General features: G+C 33.9%; 1 long non-coding RNA gene across 1 annotated transcript in view; it reads right to left on the reverse strand.

Annotated features, from left to right (window-relative positions):
• The window catches only part of LOC132307410 (uncharacterized), a 28,349-nt gene extending 10,695 nt beyond the window's left edge, over positions 1–17,654 (reverse strand). The window contains exons 1-3 of the long non-coding RNA XR_009482223.1: positions 15,468–17,654; positions 14,654–14,769; positions 7,336–8,679 (exon numbers count right to left, since the gene is read on the reverse strand). This is a non-coding gene — a long non-coding RNA (uncharacterized LOC132307410). The remainder of the gene's footprint in view (positions 1–7,335; positions 8,680–14,653; positions 14,770–15,467) is intronic.
• Between the last annotated feature and the right edge of the window lie 2,713 nt (positions 17,655–20,367).

Raw genomic sequence — 20,367 nt, forward strand, 5'->3', positions numbered from 1 at the left:
AAAATTTCAAAGTGACTTACTAAATCAAAAAATTTTGGTTCGTAACATAGCCAATCTGCAAAAACTGTTTTAAAGAAAGATGTTCATAACATAGCCTCAAAACAAATTTTCGCCAGATGGCAAGCTATTCTTTCTGTATTTGACTTTGATATTGAATATATAAAAGGCGAAAACAATTCTCTTCCTGATTTTCTCACCAGGGAATTTTTGCAGGGAAAAGCAGGAGCTTAGGGGTGGTTACTATGCCTCCCAAGACAGGTAGAGGAGCCTCAGTTGCGAGCACAAAACCCCACAAAACAAAAGATGCATATGCTCAATCATCCTCTTCTCAGAACCCTTCTAAAAAAACCTGGTATGATAAAGTCGAGGAAGATGAAGAAGTTATATGTGCTAGTCCACCTCCATTAATTATAAACCAGTTTTCAGCCCTAACCACAATTCCCCAACATGTCATAGACATGTCCCCAATCCAGTATGACCCCATCCAAGCATACTTACAATCCCAACAACCAGTTTTTCCTCCCCTTCAAAAAACTTATGCTGCAATTTCTTCAGCATCAGATAAACAAATTTCCTCAAGATCTGTTTCACAGCAAGTGGTGGTCAACAACCCCACTCTCAAAAAATCTCATTATTTTCAAAAACCAAATACATCAACCATTTGTGTGGTTGAAAAAGAGCTTTTTAACCAAAACCCAGTTTTACTTTCTCAAAATCATTTTGTCAAAGGTTTTCATTATCCAACATCAGATTTTCGGAAAACACAAAATTTTTATGAGTTTATTTTAGTGGACACTGATTCCATCAAAATTCGAACTCATTCAAAACCAGGTGATGAGTCTTTCATTTCTCACACCACATGTACCATTCAAAAAGTCCTTACTCCAGCAGCCTGGGGTAAAAACATCAATGCTCCGAGGCAATTTTCTCAGCCTCGCAACCCTCAAACTTTCAATTACTGGGACTATCAAGATACTTGGTACAATACCTTTTATTTCCAAAATCAGGATTATAGCCATTCCTGGCTTATCCTTTTCCAAAAGAATTTCAATCTAAATGTCCCCAGATGGTTCATTGACTGGTGGCATTTGTTTGGTCCCTACCAAGAAATCATCCTTGAAACGGTGTCCAAGGGATTTTCAATTTTCAATGAAAAATTCCATGCTCCTCCTGAGCTTTCCGAATTTCCCAAATCATTCTTATTTTTTACAAATTTCGCATTGTCATGGATAGTTCTATGGCAATTCCAAATCCTCAAAACCCTTTCTAATCTTCCTCTTCTAGGAAGGATTTTCAAAGTCAAATGGTGGAACCAATTCTCTATCAAAGATGTTACTCCAGAAGCAATTTCTGAATGGTTCTCAAAGCACCCTGCAATATCATGTTCTGGCTTAGGAGAGTCTTCGGCTTTCCTCCTATCCAAAAGCCAGGCCCAAGTTAAACTTTCTTCAGCAAAATCCCAAGATGAGTATGAAGCCTTCCTCATGGAAGCTCTAGCCCAAGTCAATCCCATAGCCTTCTCAAAATTGGGCTCCAACAGAAGTGAAGGCTCAGGTTCTTTCCATGGTTCCCAAACAGATCTGGCCCAACCCAATGAAGATGACTGTTTTGGTATTTTTACCCAACAGCTCCAGTAAACAATATTCTCAAAAATCATTATTTCATTTCAAAAAGCTTCTGACCTCGGTCATTCAATGCCGCTGTATAGCGACAAAAAAAAAAAAAAAAAAAAAAGAGTTAAAAACTACAGTTTAAAATTTTATTCAACAGTTCTCCATTTTCAGGCTTTTAGCACCTTTCGGTGTTCATGACAGACAAGCTTTTCAAAAAAGGAATCCAAGGCAAGTCAGTGGCCATCACCTCAATTCAGCCTTTCAGGCTTTGCACATGGCTTCCAGCATCATTCGAAAGACATCACCTCAAATCAGCCTTTCAGGCTCAGCACATGGCCTCCTGCTGCATCCTTATCTCCAAGGAATCCAAAGCTCCCCAAGGCTCCTTCGAGGCCCTATAAATAACAGCTCCTCTAGACATTGGAGGCAGGCTCATTTTCAAGTTTAAATTTTAGTTTCCGTTTCAAAAGTTCTCAGTTCAAATTGTAATTTTTAAGTTTAAGTTTTTAGTTCTACTTCATCCAAGGAGCTCAGCACAGAACAAAAGTGTTGTATTCAAAGATCAAAGTTGTAAGTTCCATATTTTAATCAAAGTTCTTCAAAGTTATTCATGTTCTGTTGTTAACTTGCATATTTCCATATATATATATATTATTTCATTGTATTATTTCATTGATTATTTAACCTTTTCAATATCCTGTTTCTCTCATAGTTCATTATCAGTTATTCATCCTGGGTGTTTATGGTATCAGAGCAAACCTGACTTTCAAGTCTTAATCTGAACCTTTGAATAGAGTCTTGGAGACTTTTTTGACTGAGTCGTTCATCAATCTGTTTAAAGATTAGTTCTTATTTGAGAAAGTCTAAATGTTTTGTTTTGCTTTCAATTCTGTTGACAGCAGGGACTTGAGTAACATAGGAATCCTTAATGGTATTGAGATCCTTGGTGTCTATAGGATGAGCAAAAGGAAAGCAAATTTCTTGTCCAACTAGACTTGTTGAAATGCCTTGGCTATCAACTTTGAATAGGTAAAGAAGAGAAATAAATGGAGTTCCCAAAATAATAGGGGTATTAAGGTCTTTGACAAGGATGAAAGGTGTTTTAATACAAAGGCCCTGATTACAAACATGGGCTTTGGTTAACTTGTACTGAACAGTGAGTCGTGAACCATTAGCACCTTGAAGCTGTTCTTTGGTTTTCTCAAAATATTTCGTAGGGACAAGTCCTTCATTGATACAATTGAGATCAGCACCGGAGTCAATGAGAGCCACTGTATGAATGGTATAGTCTTTGTTGATGACAATTTTTAGATTAACAAGCCATTTCTAGAATGTTATCTGGGTTAGAAGGTGGATGTAAGTTTCATTGTCCTTGGTGGGATTTTCAGAAACTTGTTGTTCAAGTTTTGCAGAGGACTTAGGTAGTAAGGCATCTATCTGGGATTGTTGAAGAAGGATATGGCTTCTGAGGGTAAGAATATCATGAGCAGTAGAATCTTTCAAAACCTTGCCCTCTTACTTTAGGAGTGAAATCTCTTGCTTGGTTTGTTTGATTTCTTTATGGAGATCTTGAATCGTAATCGGCATCTGGGGTTGTGTACCAAATCTTTCAAAGATATCAGTAAGGTTGTAAGTATTTGGTATAACAACGGGAGTTTTGTCATTTCTTTGGCCAATGCTGTTGGTGAATTTAATCAAGCATTCCTTGCGTTGATCAAGATCTTCTATTTTGTCAATGAGTTCCAACATGAACTCTTGATCTTTAGTAATCATACAGATGCATTTGGTTTTGATACGTTGGTCATCCAAAGATGGGTTGGAAGAATCAGAATCATAATCTGTATCAGCATGATAGTCATCTTCTTGAATACCATTGATATCATGTTCGGATTCGTCATCAGAAGAGTTTAAAAGAATTTGCATCAGTTGGCTCCTGACAGTTTCAGGGAGATCGAGCTCATTGATCTTCTGTTTGGCTCTACAATCGCGTTTGTAGTGACCCATCTTGCCACACTTGAAGCATTTTATATCTGCTTTTGAGGTGGCAGGTTTCTTTTGAAAATGTTTTGGAGGAGGGGCATTTTTCTGTCTATTTTTCTCAGAGGAGAGATATTTATCTGCAAATGAGGGTTTACCCTTGTTATACCGTGACCTGTTTTCGTATCTCTTGGGAAAAGGCTTGCGGTAGCGGGTGTGACTTTTTCGTTTGGAAGGAGGGGTTAGGTTTTCGAAGCCGAATTGTTGGCAGAAAGTTCTTAATTCTTTTCGGCCAGTGGCATTCTCATGCTTGATTTGTTGTTGGAGTTTGAAATCGGTGCAGAGAGCAATTCCTTCAGCTGTGATAGTACTAATGATGTCACCATAGGTGAGGGAGTCATAAGGAATATGGCCATTGTGTTTTGATCTGAAATGCTTGCGAATTCTCTCAGCAAAAAGACTGGGGAGTCCAGCAATGAACTTTTCTTTCCAAAAGGCTTGGTTACAATCAGTCCTGGTGAGGACCTTTGAGAGGAAGACATCCATGTACAATCTGAAATCTTGAAGTTTACGACATCGAAGGTTGGCTAGAATTTCTGAGGTCTTGTCTCTAACAATTGAGAGGTCACCGAGGAATTGTTTGGCGATAGAGAAAATGAGAGTAGCAACTGCATATTCTATATCTGCACCTTCTATATCTGCACCTTCTTCTGTTTTGATAATTGTTCCTTCAGGAGTTGTTTTGACAGAGTTAAGAATGGCTTGTCGTTTATCTGGAGTGAGGATGTTGTCCCACCATCCTTTGAGTTGGCCTGTGAATCCTCCTACAAGGAGTTGTGCTATAGCATGATCAGAAGAGTTATTCTTGGTTTTGTAAGCAGTGCTGACCATTGTCATTTCTTGAAGTGTATTGAGAATGTGATACTCAGTTTTGCCATCTATGTTCCATTCATAAATGGTACCACCATGATAAGCAGCTTGGAAAACTGGCCTCGTTCTTCGATCTGGAGGTCAGGGAAAGTTGGCCTGGGATAATAATTTTGGGAACAAGTTGGTTCTAAGGTATTGACGTGTTGGTTCTGGAAGACCTCAGTAATTTCATCAATTTCAGTATCAGTACCAATTTCTTGGTCAAGAGTATTGATGGCTCTAAGAGGTCTGTCTGGCATATCGGGAATCGTAGTTATGGAGGTCATAAGGGATTCGATACACTTAATCCTATCTTGTGCTTCTTCAATGGCATTACGTTTTGATAGTTATTTAGACAAGTGTTAGGGGATTTCATGGGGTATGAAAGGGGGAGCATTGTCAGATTGAATGGGGATAATTTGTTCTTTCTAAAGTAAGGTTTCTACACGAGAAAGCTGATCGCCAAGTGTCTGGAGGTGTTGGTTTGTGTAGTTATTTTGTTCCATGATGCTTCGGACATCACGGGTCGTGGATGTGGTATTGTCATTGGCGCCTGCCTTTGTCTTGAAAGGAGAAGCAGTAAGTGTGACTGTTCCTGACGCCTTTGTCTTGAATTCGATTACGTCGGCTGGGGGATGGATGGCTTCAAGAGCCTCACCTCGTGATGTTTGCCAGGTAATGGTGGATTTGGTTGTAACATTTAAGGATTTGATTGTGGAGAAAGGAAAATCAATATTGTTGTCGAGACAATATTTTTCAAACCATGTGAAGAAAGGGGCTGAGAACTTGTGTTGTATGCAGAAAGCATACCACGTTTCTCTAATAAGGATGGTTTTTTGAGCTGAAAAGGTTTGGAAATACCATTGTCTTTTCGAATCATTGGTCGTAGAGTAGAAATCTTTGCGTAAAAAGTTTTTATCAGTCTCATAAACCTTTTCTATCATGTAGAGTTGATGAACCTGATGATCGAGATCTTCAAATTGAGAAGCATTTGGGGATGGAGGGGAATCATGATGATCTTCATTTAGGGGAGGGTTTTGCAGACCTTTGTTTTGAGAACTAATTTGTGTAGGTAAAGGAGTGCTGCGAAGAGGATGGATGTCTTCTTCCTCAGTCTGTATGCTAACATTGTCCTGGTAAATCGGGTTAGCAACTTCTTTGTTTTTGACACCAACGAGGTTTGGATACCTTGTAGGCATTCCTGAAAATGATTTTCGGGAAGGGGCTTTTGAATAGTTTGAGGGAGTAGCATGAGAGAAAGAAGATCTAGAACTTTCTATTTCTTGGATAGTAAGTCTATTGGGCCTGTTGGAGTTAAATCTAACCTTTACCGTGCCATCAGCTTATTGAGATATTTGTTCCAACCTTTTATGCTCGATCTTTAAAGGAGGAGCTGCATGCTCGAGAGTCCACTCTGTCGGGAAGGTGACTTCATTCCAAGTGATGGTCCTCGGAACATATGTTTGTGAATTTTTGCCACTAGCATGAAGAAGAAGGGTTACTCCTTTGGGAGACTCACGAAGAGCATGGGGGCTGACTTGGGTTGTATAGACTTTGTAGTGGATTCTATAGACAACATTGAAGGGTATGGCTCCATCCATCATTTTGTAACCACTACTTGAAACATTGAGGGTTAAAGTATGGAGGATTGTTGGATCATCAAGAGCTACTGAATAATTTGGAAAACAATTAAAGTATTGTGGGCCATCAAAAAGACTAGTTTGGCAAACTCCTAACAGAGAGGTTTCAAAATCGAGATGCCTACAATCCCTTAGGGTAAGCATGATAGCAGTGTTAAGTCCTTTTGATGTAAGAGGTTTAACTGCAACTTGGACAAGCCCTATATGTAGGAATTTGTACTTCTTTTTGTGTTCAACTATGGCTCTTTTTTGCAAAAGTTGGATAACTTCAAAAGGGTTTTTGAGAGAAATAGTTTGTTCAACAGTTTTGATGGAGTATCGTATTTTGAGATTGAAAGTCGAAGATTTGTAAATATCCCTAATGGGAACCTTGGGTATATTCCAAGTATCCCACTGATCATTCTGACCACTATCAATATTCTGTTCTTCTTGGTTAACTATCACTCTTCCTCCGAGAGGAGCTGACGATCATTATAATTATAGAAAGATAATTATTTTAAATATCTTTATGTCAATGGGCCTTTATTAATTAACCCAACAAGGCTTCATTCAAACCCAAGACCCCATCCATTGGTCCCACTCCTTTTAAACCCAAACCAATTAACTTAAATAATTAAAATAATTAAATTAAACCTATTAAATACAAATAATTCACAATAAATCACACAAATTTAAGTACACACAAATCAAATAAATAATTTACTCCTAACATTCCACAAATCAAATACCATATCAATTCAACAAATATAATTACAAAAATATAATTTAATTAAAACAAGACAATTAATCTACACACTTATTTAAATAAAACAAATCATTTAAAAATAAAATAAAAGAAATCAATCACGATTTAATCAAACAAATCATTTAAAAAAAATAAATAATAGTAATTAATTCTAATTAATTAATCCTTTAAAATATCGGGGTATTACATTCTTCCCCCTAACAAAAGGAATTCCATCCTCGGAATTCTCGAATCCATGAAATGAACCCTGTTTATTTATCCCAAATTTTCATTTTACCCTATCAAAATGTTTACCATTTTAGATATCCAATATGCAAATATCTATAGTAATGTGCTCACAATATATATATATATATCACCATCCTAAATCAAAACAATCCAGATACTAATGAACATAATGCACTTGTATCTAATAAGTCATGTCTACGTCTATCTCAAATAGAAAACATACCCTCAATTCTTCTGAGGTGCCCATGCATTACAAGGTGTGGCATTGTACACCATGCCCTGATGCAATTGCTGTATAGGCTGCCCCTGCGGTGGCGGTGGTGCTGGCAAGGCTGGAAATGTCTAAACCTGCACATATGGAATCTGTCGAGTAGGTAACGGTTACCACTGTCCTTGTTGCCGATGCTGTTTCTGAACCAACCCAGGACATCGTTCGTTGAATGCCCATACTTTCCACACTTATAGCAATGACCCCTAAATATATTTGACTGCCCTCCTGGTGATTACCCTATAATTGTCCCTGTCCAGTCTAAGGTGCTCCATTCTGCTGAGTGGAAACTCCATCTCTCTGAACTTCTGAATTACCCTTGTGTTTCTTCCAAGGCTGCTGGCCTTGGAATTTGCCCTTGTCATTCTGTCGGTTCCCGTTATTATTCACTTGCTCAGCTGACTGATTAGTAGAGTCTCTGCCACTTCGCTTCTCACCCCTAATCTGTCTGAAATCCTCATTCAGCTGATAAAGCTGCAAAGTTACATCCACCACTTGAGCATAAGTAGTGTAGGTTGGATTATCTGTAATAGATTGAATAATATATCACATCAATCCCTTGACAAAACTAGTACGTTTCTTCTCCTCTGTATCCACCTCCTCAGGAGCAAAAAGTGATAAACTTGTAAACTACTGCTCATACTTAGTTACGGACATGTTCCCCTGCACTAAGTTAAGGAACTCCGTCTTCATAATGGTTTTGATCGCATAAGGAAAATACTTCTCATCGAAGTGAGCACTGAACTGAGTATAGGTTAATGAAGTCCTTTCCTCTACGGAAGTAACTGACTCCCACCACTGGAGTGCATCCCCAACAAGCTTGAAGGTAGCAAGCATCTTCTTCTAAACCTCCGTGCACTGAACCATGCGAAGATGTCGTCGATGTCCTTCTTCCACTGGTGAGTTACTTTCGCATCGGTGGAGCCTGAGAATTCAGGTGGGCTCCCTTTTGTGAAAGAACTCCTAACCTTCTCCCAAGGATCTATCTCTACCACTGGTGCTGGTATAGGTACCTGTTGAACCTGTGGTTGATTCTGAAGTGCACGTGTTACCCCTGCTTCTATAGCCCAAGTAATGAGGTCGTTGATATGAAGAGGATATTCTGGACCTCTTCCCTGATCCTGAATCTACTAAACTTCTTCCTGTTCTACATGCAACTGACCATCATCATCTGGAAACCCAGGCATTTACTGCTCTTCCTCCATTTGCTGAAGCCGTAGGAGATATTGCTGCTTATGTGCCATTCTCCTCTGCTATCTGTTTCTTTACATGTTATGTCCTCCTCTAGCGTTAACCATGCTGTTTACACAGAAAGACAGACATCAGTACGATTTAAACGGACCTTAAAGAAATACAATGAATCCAAACTTAAGCTCTAAATAAAAGAGTACATAACGCGAAATTCACACAACAAAAGACACCCTAGGGACACTTGAACCTGGAGTGCTCTGATATCAACTGTGATACCCTCTAATTTTGGAACACGGGTTGATCAAATCCGTACAAAAACTTAAAGGATATCAAAACAATTAAAGTATTTAAATAAGCACAGATTACAAAATGAAATAAAAAATAAAATAAAACGCTGAAGAAAACTAATAAATAGTAAATCTATTAATAACTCCCAAATGGTTACAACTCGAAAATTCCGTAATTCAAGGACCCCTTAATCAAAAGTTACTATCCAGAATTTCAGAAATAAATATTAATATCAAATGAAATAATAATAATATCCTACTTTTAAATAAACCGAAAGAATGGATAAGTCCTATAGCTCTGGATCTTAACCTCGAGACTTGAACTTCTACTAATATAAAAAATAAATCGCGGATTAAACCCTACGAGCTAGCGTTCTCTATCAAGTCTTTGAAAACTAATAAACAGATAATCTCTACCAAAATCATCCCTAATGAAGCTTTAACTTTAATATACGATACTACGAATATATATAAATACTTATATATATAATACAACAATCCTATCTGTTAATAGGTTCATTAAATTGCCAAAACCATTAACCAATGATAAATTACTAATCATACCTAAACTAATCTGCCAACATATGTTTCTTTTAAAAGAAACATATCAATTCCTTAATTCCATCATAGACAATAATTTAATCATTTAAGCAATAAATTACAATTAAAGGAAGTATGCATTAAATCCAAAACCCAATAGTGATTTTTAGTTATTTAAATCACACAGCTAATATCTAGGCCTTGACAAATCATCCATGTCACACCAACATTATTCTATTAATATTTATAAAATAATGCACTAACCTGTAAGTACTATATTATTCTAGTTCTAATCCAACCTATACATACAATAATCACAGATGAAATTTTAATAATTTAAAACATAATAATTTAATTATGAAATGGCAATTTAACCATGCCATTATAAATATATCTATTTATATATTAACAATTCAACCATACTTCCTTAAGTATATTTATTTATACTTTTAAATAACAATTCATCCATACTTTCCGTTTATGAAATTTATTCATAAATAATAAGGTTATCTATTTAAGCCTTTGGCAATTCATCCATGCCTACAATTCAACCATATACCAAAATTTAAAACTAATTTAACCATAAGCCAAATCATACCTAAGCCTTCCATGCATATTATAAGCATACCATTTAATGTAACAACCAGCCTATTAAGATATACCAACCAAATTATCTTAAACAATATATACATCTACACATATATTATTTATTATAAATATATGTATAAACCTCTTCTACAAAAATCCCTTATTATTAAAATTATATATATATATATATATATATATATATATATATACGTATGTCAGTACATATATACATACATCTTTCCATACCCAATTATTAATTTAATAAATTAACGCCCATTAAATACCGTAGACATACTCTATGCCTCTCAAAATACCACGAACACATCCTCTAATTGTTGCTTTCAACCTTAACAGCTTAAAATAAATTTTGGGAATTCACGGGACCACACAGGAACTTCCAGGGACCTCAAACACCCCCGTACGCACTCCCACGTGCCGCCACATGCACCTAGACCCACTGCACGCGCCTCCACGCGCCGCCCCAAGCTTCCACATGTCATCACACGCCCTCACGTGCTCTCACGCGCTGCACACTCGCCTGATGACTCCTCTGGATGACATGGCGTCTTTTGGTTGGCTGGTACTCTAAGTTTTACTAGGTTGCGCCGCACCGGATAATTTCTAAGTTGAGTAGACCTAATCTAAGGTCCAGATGAACATGTGCACACTTTTGTGTACACTGCAATGCACCGAATCCATCCCTCTACCATCAGCCGCATCAAAGGCCCAGAACCACGCGCATACACACTTACTATATGCCGCACTGCACTAGGTCATACACCATTGTAGGCGCACCAAAGACCAGAGACGAACTGGAAATTTCTCAAACCCACGTATGTGTGTATATATATATATACTGTAACCTAAAATCCTAAACAACCTCTGAAAAATATTACAATAATCTGAAAATTTTCCAGAGAACCCAAGTACTTAAATTTAATATTTTTGGGTCAAGATTAATTTATAAAATAATATAAACATCATTTTAATAAAATTAATCCTCTTGAACATATTTAGATCAAACTTTAAAAAAAAATTAACTAAGGTAACATCACGTACAAAAATTAAATTATCCTAACAATTAATACATCTATTCACATGTTTAAATCTTAAATTTTTCAAAGAATAAACATGCTCATCTACACCGATTAATAAATTATTTTAATCAACAAAATAAAAATAAACTATAACTTTGATAATCAAGGTGATAAGCTTATGAGTTTTAAGAGGAGAAGTAAAAAAGAACTCGCCTGTCTCTTCCCAATCTGGTCTCCTCTTTCTCTGATCCGACCACCTTTTCGTCAGCCCATCTTCTTCTCTCTCTAACTCTCTTATTTTTCTAACGTGAAAAAACCCTTAACCCTAAAGTCTTATGCGTATATTTATGCACATTAAAAATCCAAATCATTTTCCAATTATGACTACCAAAAATAAATATAATAGTCTTTAAATATTAAATATATATATACACATATATATTATATAGTTTATATATATTCCTTCCATAAAAATCATTAGTTAGATATACCTATATATATCTCAATAAATATATATATATTCTTCCATAATGATTATGAATTAATTATATTTATATACATATAATTATATATATATAATTATAGAAAGATAATTATTTTAAATATCTTCATATCCATGAGCCTTTATTAATTAACCCAACAAGACTTCATTCAAGTCCAAGACCCCATCCATTGGTCCCATTCCTTTTAAGCCCAAACCAATTAACTTAAATAATTAAATTAATTAAATTAAACCTATTAAATACAAATAATTCACAATAAATCACACAAGTTTAGATACACACAAATCAAATAAACAATTAACTCTTAACATTCCACGAATCAAACACCATATCAATTCAACAAATATAATTACAAAAATATAATTTAATTAAAACAAGACAATTAATCTACACACTTATTTAAATAAAATAAATCATTTAAAAATAAAATAAAAGAAATCAATCATGAATTAATCAAACAAATCAGTTTAAAAAAAATAAAATAATAGTAATTCATTCCAATTAATTAATCCTTTAAAATATCGGGGTATTACAAAATGTAACAATTCTAAGTAGCATGCATTTAATTTAGCTCATAAAATTAACATGCATTTCAAATAATTGTACACCTCCACAATCTAATCAAATTTATCTAAAACCAAATAACTGATTAAAATAATTTAATCTTACCATATGTAATTAAATACATACAATATTATCCCACAAATTATTCACAATGTAATAATTGAATAAAAACCATTTGTTAATCCAATTACGTGTATTAAAATAAATTCCACGTTACTACCAATTTAAACATTATCTTTACTTTCCACAAAAGCAACCAATCACTAACTAGTGTCCAAAAGTGGTTATATTAATTAACCATGTAACGTGTTACAGTTATATTAATATTCAAGCTAAAGTTCCAACATTTAGCCAATACATTAATATCTTATTGGTCCACTAACTAGCGTCCAAAAATGGTTTTAGGATAAAATATGTATCAACAAATTAATATAATAAATGGTATATTTTTATTGATACCTTTTATCCAAATACCCAATCACCACTTAACCAAAAACACCACTTACAACGTTAGAACAAACCCAAAAACAAACAACAAAATATGCTGTCTTAACAGGAATTTCGGTAGACCGATTCCCTAATTCAGTCAGCCAAAACACCTATATCGGTTGATTGATACATTCCATCGATTGGCCGAAACACCTACTTTGGTCGACTGATACACTACATCGGTCGACCGAAACATATCGTCTTCTTTATCACGACTACTGTTTCAGACCTGCAACTCCACTATTTGTGTCCTAAATTGTTATAATGAAGTCTAATATAATTATCAATGTTATTTAATACAAAGATACACCAACCCCAACAATTAAAACAAAGAATCATGCATTAATTTATAAAATCATATAAACTCAAGAACACACAATAAATACATAATTTGTTCCCGTTTTAATTCGATTAAAGCATGTAAACAGATTAATTAATCTTATTAAATCATCCTAAAGTAGTCCTAGACATGCATTGAACCTTAGATCAAAGAAGAGGAGTAGAACAAAGAACTTACCTGTAAGGATTTCAGAACGAAAACCCAACTCATAGCCAACTCCTTGACGCCGGTAGCCTTCAGGTTACCGTCGTGCACCTTTGCTGGTCCGGTCCAACCCTACGCACAATCTCCTTCCTTCTTCCTTCTTTCAACTCTCGGCTCCCTCTCTGTTTCTCTCAAAAACTCACGTAAAAACCACCACCACTACAACAAATTAGGGTTCTTGCCACAAGGCACTTCGTGGCAAAAACCTTCAAATTTCGTGGCGAAAGCCTTTTAGCCACAAGAAATAGCTCGTGGCTCAGTCGTGGGCGTAGCCCCGTCACAGATTGCAAATAACCACGAATAAAAATTTTCGTGGCAAAATGTGGAACTTTTGCCACAAAATTTGAACTCGTGGTAAAATACCTCCTATCGCCACAAGCTATTTCGTAGCTAAATAACAATACTTTTGTGGTAATTAACAATCTCGATATAGGAATTAATCGTGGCTAATTCAATACTTTTGCAACGAAAATATATATCGTGGCTAATTTAACCCTTTTCCCACAGAGTTCATTCATGGCTATAAATCTAATTGCCCACGAATATACGTAGTGGCAAATATCCAAAAAGGCCACAGAATTCATTCGTAGCTATAAATCTAATTGCCCATGAATACATGTCATGGCAACTATTCAAAATAGGCCACGAAGTTTATCTGTGGCTATTCTATTATTAATAAAATAAAATTTAATTTAATAGCCAGAAATATATATTGTGGCAAATACCAAATATAAGCCACATATTTATTGTAGCACGATAAGAATTTGTAGCAAACCTATAAATTATTAACATTATAAACAAAAGAAATATTATAAAAAAAAAAAATTATCACATCAACACGATTATGCAAACAAATAAATACTTGATATTGTATAAGTTACACCAACCAAAAAATGTATTGTTTACAACACACATAATAAATCCCATCGCAAAAAAAAATGAGTCTTAGCATCTAAAACAATTTCAACTCCAATAATTTGGATCAAAACAAGCTAGTATCTTAAATAAAATGTTTCAAGATCCTAGACAAAAATGAGATATAGATTGCTAAACAATGAGTTCAAAGACTTGGACATACACTACTTAAACTATCTTAAACAAAAAGAACTTAAAGTCTTATAGCATGAGCCCATCCAAAAATCTGTAAAACAAACAATGAATAAATACAATTAGTGCCTATGTCAAAAAAAAAAAAAAAAAAAAAAAAAAAAAAAAATGAATCTACAAAAAAGTTATGCTGCTACAAAATTCATTTAGGATTCTGAATACTTTTTTAAGAGAGAAATGAAAAAAAGTTGGTAGAATTTGAGGGAACCAAATTAATAAAATCAAATACTTAAGATACTAATTCTTCCTATATTTCTTTATCTTTCTGTCTTAATATTTCCATGGAGGTTTTTGCCTACTAAGATCAACTACTGACCTTGTATTGCTACATCTCACAAATCTTCTCCTACTTTTCTTCTCCCACCTCAACCTCAAAGAAACAAAAATAAAAAGAGATAGACAATGGCACATATATCAACTCACCTTACAAGTAATTCTCCTTGAAAGCTTAAGCCTCCAGCAACCAAAAAGTTTCCACTCACTGCTAACGTGCTGATCTACCTTTGTGTAAAGTCTTCTAACAAGCTTCCCGCATGTCTCTAGATGACAAATTATTAGAAATAATTAGCCAAACAGAACATTAACACAAAAATAAAAAAAAATAAAAAAATAAAAAATGAAGGAAGTAGAAGAAAATTAGGGGAACATAAATAAGACTTCTTTTCATGAGAAACAAACATAAAGATGGGGTAAAGTCGTTCACAAAGCCTCAAATTGAACAAGAAATATGACCTATTTTTTGGACAACTGCAAATAATCTAATTTTATATAGGAGTTGAAATTAATTAAGGCAAAAAAAAGGCTATTAAACACATGAAAAAGGACACTCTTCTAAGAAAGAAGTGTCTATATCATACACATGAAAAGAAGAAGAAAACTATTAAGCTTTTGAAACTTCAAGAGGACGATGGAGAAATTAAGACAAAATCATTAACAAAGAAGAAATGCACATGCTTGAAACCCCTCCTCCAAAGTTCTTCACCTAACCTAGTATGCCTAGTAATTAACCCTCACAAAAGCTGAACAGCATGAGAAAACCCATTAAACCTCCCAATTCAATTCGTTTATGCAAATCAAAACAATTTTCTTCTCATAATCAACACTCAAAACCTGCAATTAATTTCAACCCAAGAAAGTAGACAATTAAATTAATAAAAAAATTATTAACAAATTAATATAATTAATTAATTAGTTGGGATTAAATTCAAAGTGTGTGTGTGTGTATATATATATACACCTGGGTGATCATATCAGAAGCTTTGCTCCAACGAAATGCAAAATATCTGAGAATACAGGTTTGGAATTCCTCCACCAACTTGACATACAGTGACTCAGCATTTTTCTCCTTAGCAAAATACTCATACATTTTTTCTTCACAGTCTTTGGTTTTCCTCAAATATTCATTAGCTAACTTGCATAATTGGGGACACTCACTTGCATCTTTAAACCCTATTTGCTTAACTGCACAAAGTATATATATATGTAACAAATAATTAAATATTTTATAAAACAAAATTAAGATTTTGAGAATTATATATATATACCATTTAACATTTACAAAGTGGTTAATATCTATCTATATATATATGTGTGTGTGTGTGTGTGTGTGGGGTAAAGCAGATATATATACTGACCAACATAATGAGAAAAAGTTTCATGTTTTCCTCATGAGAAGAGCCTGTGCTCTCAAATAGCGGAATAATATAGTTTTCTTTCTAGAATTTAGACTTTTTCTGGTAAAAATGAATAGCAGCGCCGGCGGAGATGAATCCCATTGAGGTTGCAGCAAGGATGTGTGCAAGAATGTTAACTTTGCCATATCCATCTAATTAAACATAAATATTTAAGAGTTTAATTAAAGACCTTTCTCAAATGATCAGAAAGGCGGAGGACAGTGAGAGTGTGTGTTACCTTTCTGCATGATGTTGTTTTATCCAAAAAAGAGTTAGGAAGGAAGGTTGTAGCAGCAAAATATATTTGATTGAGCTCAGAGGAGACTTTCTCTAACCAGTTGAAGAAGAAAAAAATGAATTATGGAGTAATTTATAAGATACCTACTTGTTAATTGCTTTTCCCAATGTAAATGGAAGCTTTGCACATGCCTCAATTAGAACCGTGTGAACAAATATCCCATTTTCTCTAACCTACCAATTCAATTCGTTTCTCTAATCAAAACAACTGTCTTAACAAATATCCCATTTTCTTCCCTTTTATTACATTTTCCCAACATCCAAACTGGAAGTCAAGAACAATTCAAAAATCAAACAATCTATCTAAAATAGTCAACATTCTATTTAGTATTTCTTCTATGTTCCTACAATTTTCTCAATGCCAGAAGAAAAATTAGGAACGACCAAGGAAACATCTAAAACACAATCCCATCAAAATTGCAAAGCATCCGAATTGAAATTTTCTATTCCTACATATTTCAGAAACCAATCAAATTGCAACAAGCTATTCAGAAAGGTGTACAATCTAAAGCATATAAGTTTTATAAAATTTTCAATAAGAAATGAACAAACGCATAAATATGGAAATGCCTATGATATACATATATATATGAAAAATCAGAAAGAAAACTTGCTTAACTTCGTCCCACCATCTAAGCTCGGCTTGAATCTTGTTGCGGAACACATTGTACAGCAGGGTCGGGTAGAATAGGATCCGAGCCCCCGCTCCGACTAACGCTCTCTTCGCATCGACCCGAACAATCTATCCTCCTCCACCAACACGATCTTGATCGTATTTTACATCATCGTCCAACTCTTCGGTCTTCATGTCACCGATCGCAACCAGAATTCGAACAAAACCAATCGAAACTATGTAAAGGTATAACAAGTTGTGGATTCAAATTTGTTACCCAATAGAGTGAAATCTACACCGATCGAAAGAGGAAAAGATGGATTCGAATGTAAGGACATGGAAATTCGGTATTTTTTGTGATTATTCGGGGAGAAATGGACACTCCGTTCACTAGGATTCTCAGTATCTACGTTGAATAAGAAGGTGAGAGAGTGTTAGGGCTTGGGTTGGAAAAAGTAAAGAAAGACCGATCAAGTGGGCGACTATTTGACCATCTTTCTATTCTTCGTCTGCGTCCCTTTACCCATTGCAGCACATTAAGAAAGACTTTCTAGACCATTCCGTGTTTGAATTGAGAGAGGGAGATAAAATATCTTTGGGCGGCAATCCAAAATAATTGAGCCGCGCAAATCAATTTTTTTGGGTGAAAATAAATACTGTACTTAAATAAAACACTTTCTACATCCTATTGCTCTAATAAATAAATAATTATCATTTCAAAATTATCTTGTTATATTTTTTTAAGATATAAAATTACTCCATTAATTGTCATGTGACAATTTTTACTCAAAACAAAGTTGATAACATACCACTCAAATTTGAACCTTTTTTTTTTTTTTTTTTTTTTTTTTTTGCCAACTATACTAGTAGTGTCAAGTCTCTTAGAATTATTCTTTTTAAAAAAAAAAAAAAAAAAAAAAAAAAACTAATTACTTCTTTCTAAGCCAATTCTCGTTAATTCAATCACAATGGATAATTCAATCATTTTTTTATTATACTGGAATCAATGATAATAAAAAATTTGATCATGTGACCAAACTAAGATCAATTAAAGTATAACTTCACTTATATGTAATAGTATAGTGTTGTAATAGTAATTATAATATTTTAATATTTAATACTAATTATTGTATCCAACTTAGTGGTATGAAATTAGGTTCACTAAAAGTCTATCTCAATCTCAATACCGATTCAAGGTGATCAATTAATATATAATTGAATAGTTCATATAATAAGTTAATTATTTATATTTTTGTGCATAAATATATGTACACTCTATGTGAATTATATTTAGGGAAGTATTATTAGTTGTTAATTAAGTTTAATTATTTATTGATTTAGTACTTGATGAATAAGTGTGTGTATATTATACACATTAATTGATACTAATAGATTTCTTCTTCTTCTTCTTTTTTTTTTTTTTTTTTTTTTTTTTCATGCAGCATCTGATTGGTTAGATTATGGAAGTGATCGGTAGGATCAAATCCTGTTTCATCACGCTTTCTAAAATTTCATCCATTTGATCGGTCACTTGGACACATCTGATCGATTACATTGGTGAACTGGTCGGTCAATTGATAAACCACAAAAGATGCGAGTTCATTGGTTTTAATTAGCATCCTATCAATAGTATGACTGATCTGATCGGTCAGATGAAAAATAAATAAATTTTCTGTTTTAGTTATCTGATAAACAGCATGGGCTGTTACTTCTGTATACCTTATTTCCATTGAAAACATTTAAGTAAATAAGAAAGTACCCCTTATTTGGATTCAATAAAAAAATACAAGAAAATTAAAGTCTAACTAAATCAAAATGTAAAAATTTATTTTTAGTACAAATTGGAATTCCCGAAAGTTTTGGTAAAACTTGATCCTGTGTGTATACCTATGTAGAATTGATGAAAAAATCTCATGAAATCAGTTTAGGCTGTTTAAAGTGTAAGGGGTAATTACCGAACAAAATTATTTTGAAAATATCTTTATTTCAAAAAATCATATTTTCCATACTCAGCCAAAAAACCAAGAAACAGTTTTTCATGAGAAATGCCGGAATCATAAAGTCATTTACCAAATCATGGTAACAAAAGTTTTGTGGATGAAAAAGTAAGTTCAATGCCTTAGACTCTACTTTCTAGAGACCAAAATAAAACATATGATTGATGTGCATGGTCTTAACATTTCTAGTTAAAGTATTGAGTTTTTTCAAAGCTTATACAAGCTTGAAGTAACTCATTCTTTTAGCAATGACGTCATGTGTCTATGCATGTGAATGATGATATGATATGCATGGTCCTATAGAGATGAGCTTCAAATAGGTTCATAAATACTTTGACATTGAATCATAAACACTTACCATATTATCTACCCCTTTCTTCAAGCTTTGTCGATCCATAAATGATTGTTTAAGCTTTAAGGTATTCTTACTTGCTTCCAATTTCTTTGAGTTGCTTGTTTGCTTATTAATTGTAGTCGAAGTTATCTTTGGATGAACTTGCATTTGGTTCCTTGCAACTTCATGTCTCTTTGTATCCATTCTTTTCCATTGATGTGATCTTTATTGCTTCATTGAGGTCATTTTTTGAAGATGAATAATTTATAATACTCAATGTATATAATTAAACATTAATCCACAAACACCATTAATGGTTTGTAATCATCAAAACCAATAGATTGTCTTTGGTTTCAATAAAATCCAACATACTTTTAAGATCTTTTATTTCATTTAATTCCTAAATCACTAAATATTTTATCTATACCCTTACTAAATAGAAGTAAAATTTTGTAGTTGTAAATTTATTCAAGATTTGATGTATGATCTATTTTTTTTATTATATCTCAAATTTTTAATTACTTAAAAATATTGCATTATGGATTTTTATATATATATATATAATGATTAATTTAAATTAAATATAAGAATGTTTGGTACGTTTTTTTTTTTAATCTTTTCTGTATGGTAATGAGTGGTAAGGGTCAAATTTAAAGGAAATGCCATTTTGGAGTTTTATTAACAATTAATTAATTTACTTAGGGATTCGGTGTTCTAGGCCCCTTATTTAAGGAATTACAAAAACTAAATAAATAAGTAAATAATAATAGTCAATCAAGAAAGATATTCTAATTGCCACGAAAACAAATTCGTTGCGAAAATGACATTTCGCCACAAGAATTGAATATTCGTGGCAAAATAGTTCCTTATTGCCACGAAAACAAATTTGTTGCAAAAATGGCATTTCGCCACAAGGATTGAAAATTCGTGGCAAAAGATACTATTTGCCACGAATAAAGCATCGTTGCGAATAACTAATAGATTTGGCACGAAAATAGTTACGTGACAATAGAGTATATCATAGCCACAACTGATAATTCGTGGCAAGGTCCATCTTTTAGCCACGAAAAAAAAACTTCGTGCTAAAAAATTATATTTGCCACGAGACTAACATCATGGCAAATTGTAAAGCGATTTGCCACGAAAATATATACGTGGCAAAAGAAACATACAATTGCCACGAATAGAAATTCGTGGCACAAATAGCATTTTGCCACAACTTT

The sequence above is a fragment of the Cornus florida genome, unplaced genomic scaffold (genome assembly GCF_030987335.1).
Source record: "Cornus florida cultivar Cherokee Brave unplaced genomic scaffold, ASM3098733v1 CherokeeBrave_3.0.0_Hap2_Chr01, whole genome shotgun sequence".
Classification (NCBI taxonomy): Eukaryota; Viridiplantae; Streptophyta; class Magnoliopsida; order Cornales; family Cornaceae; genus Cornus; species Cornus florida.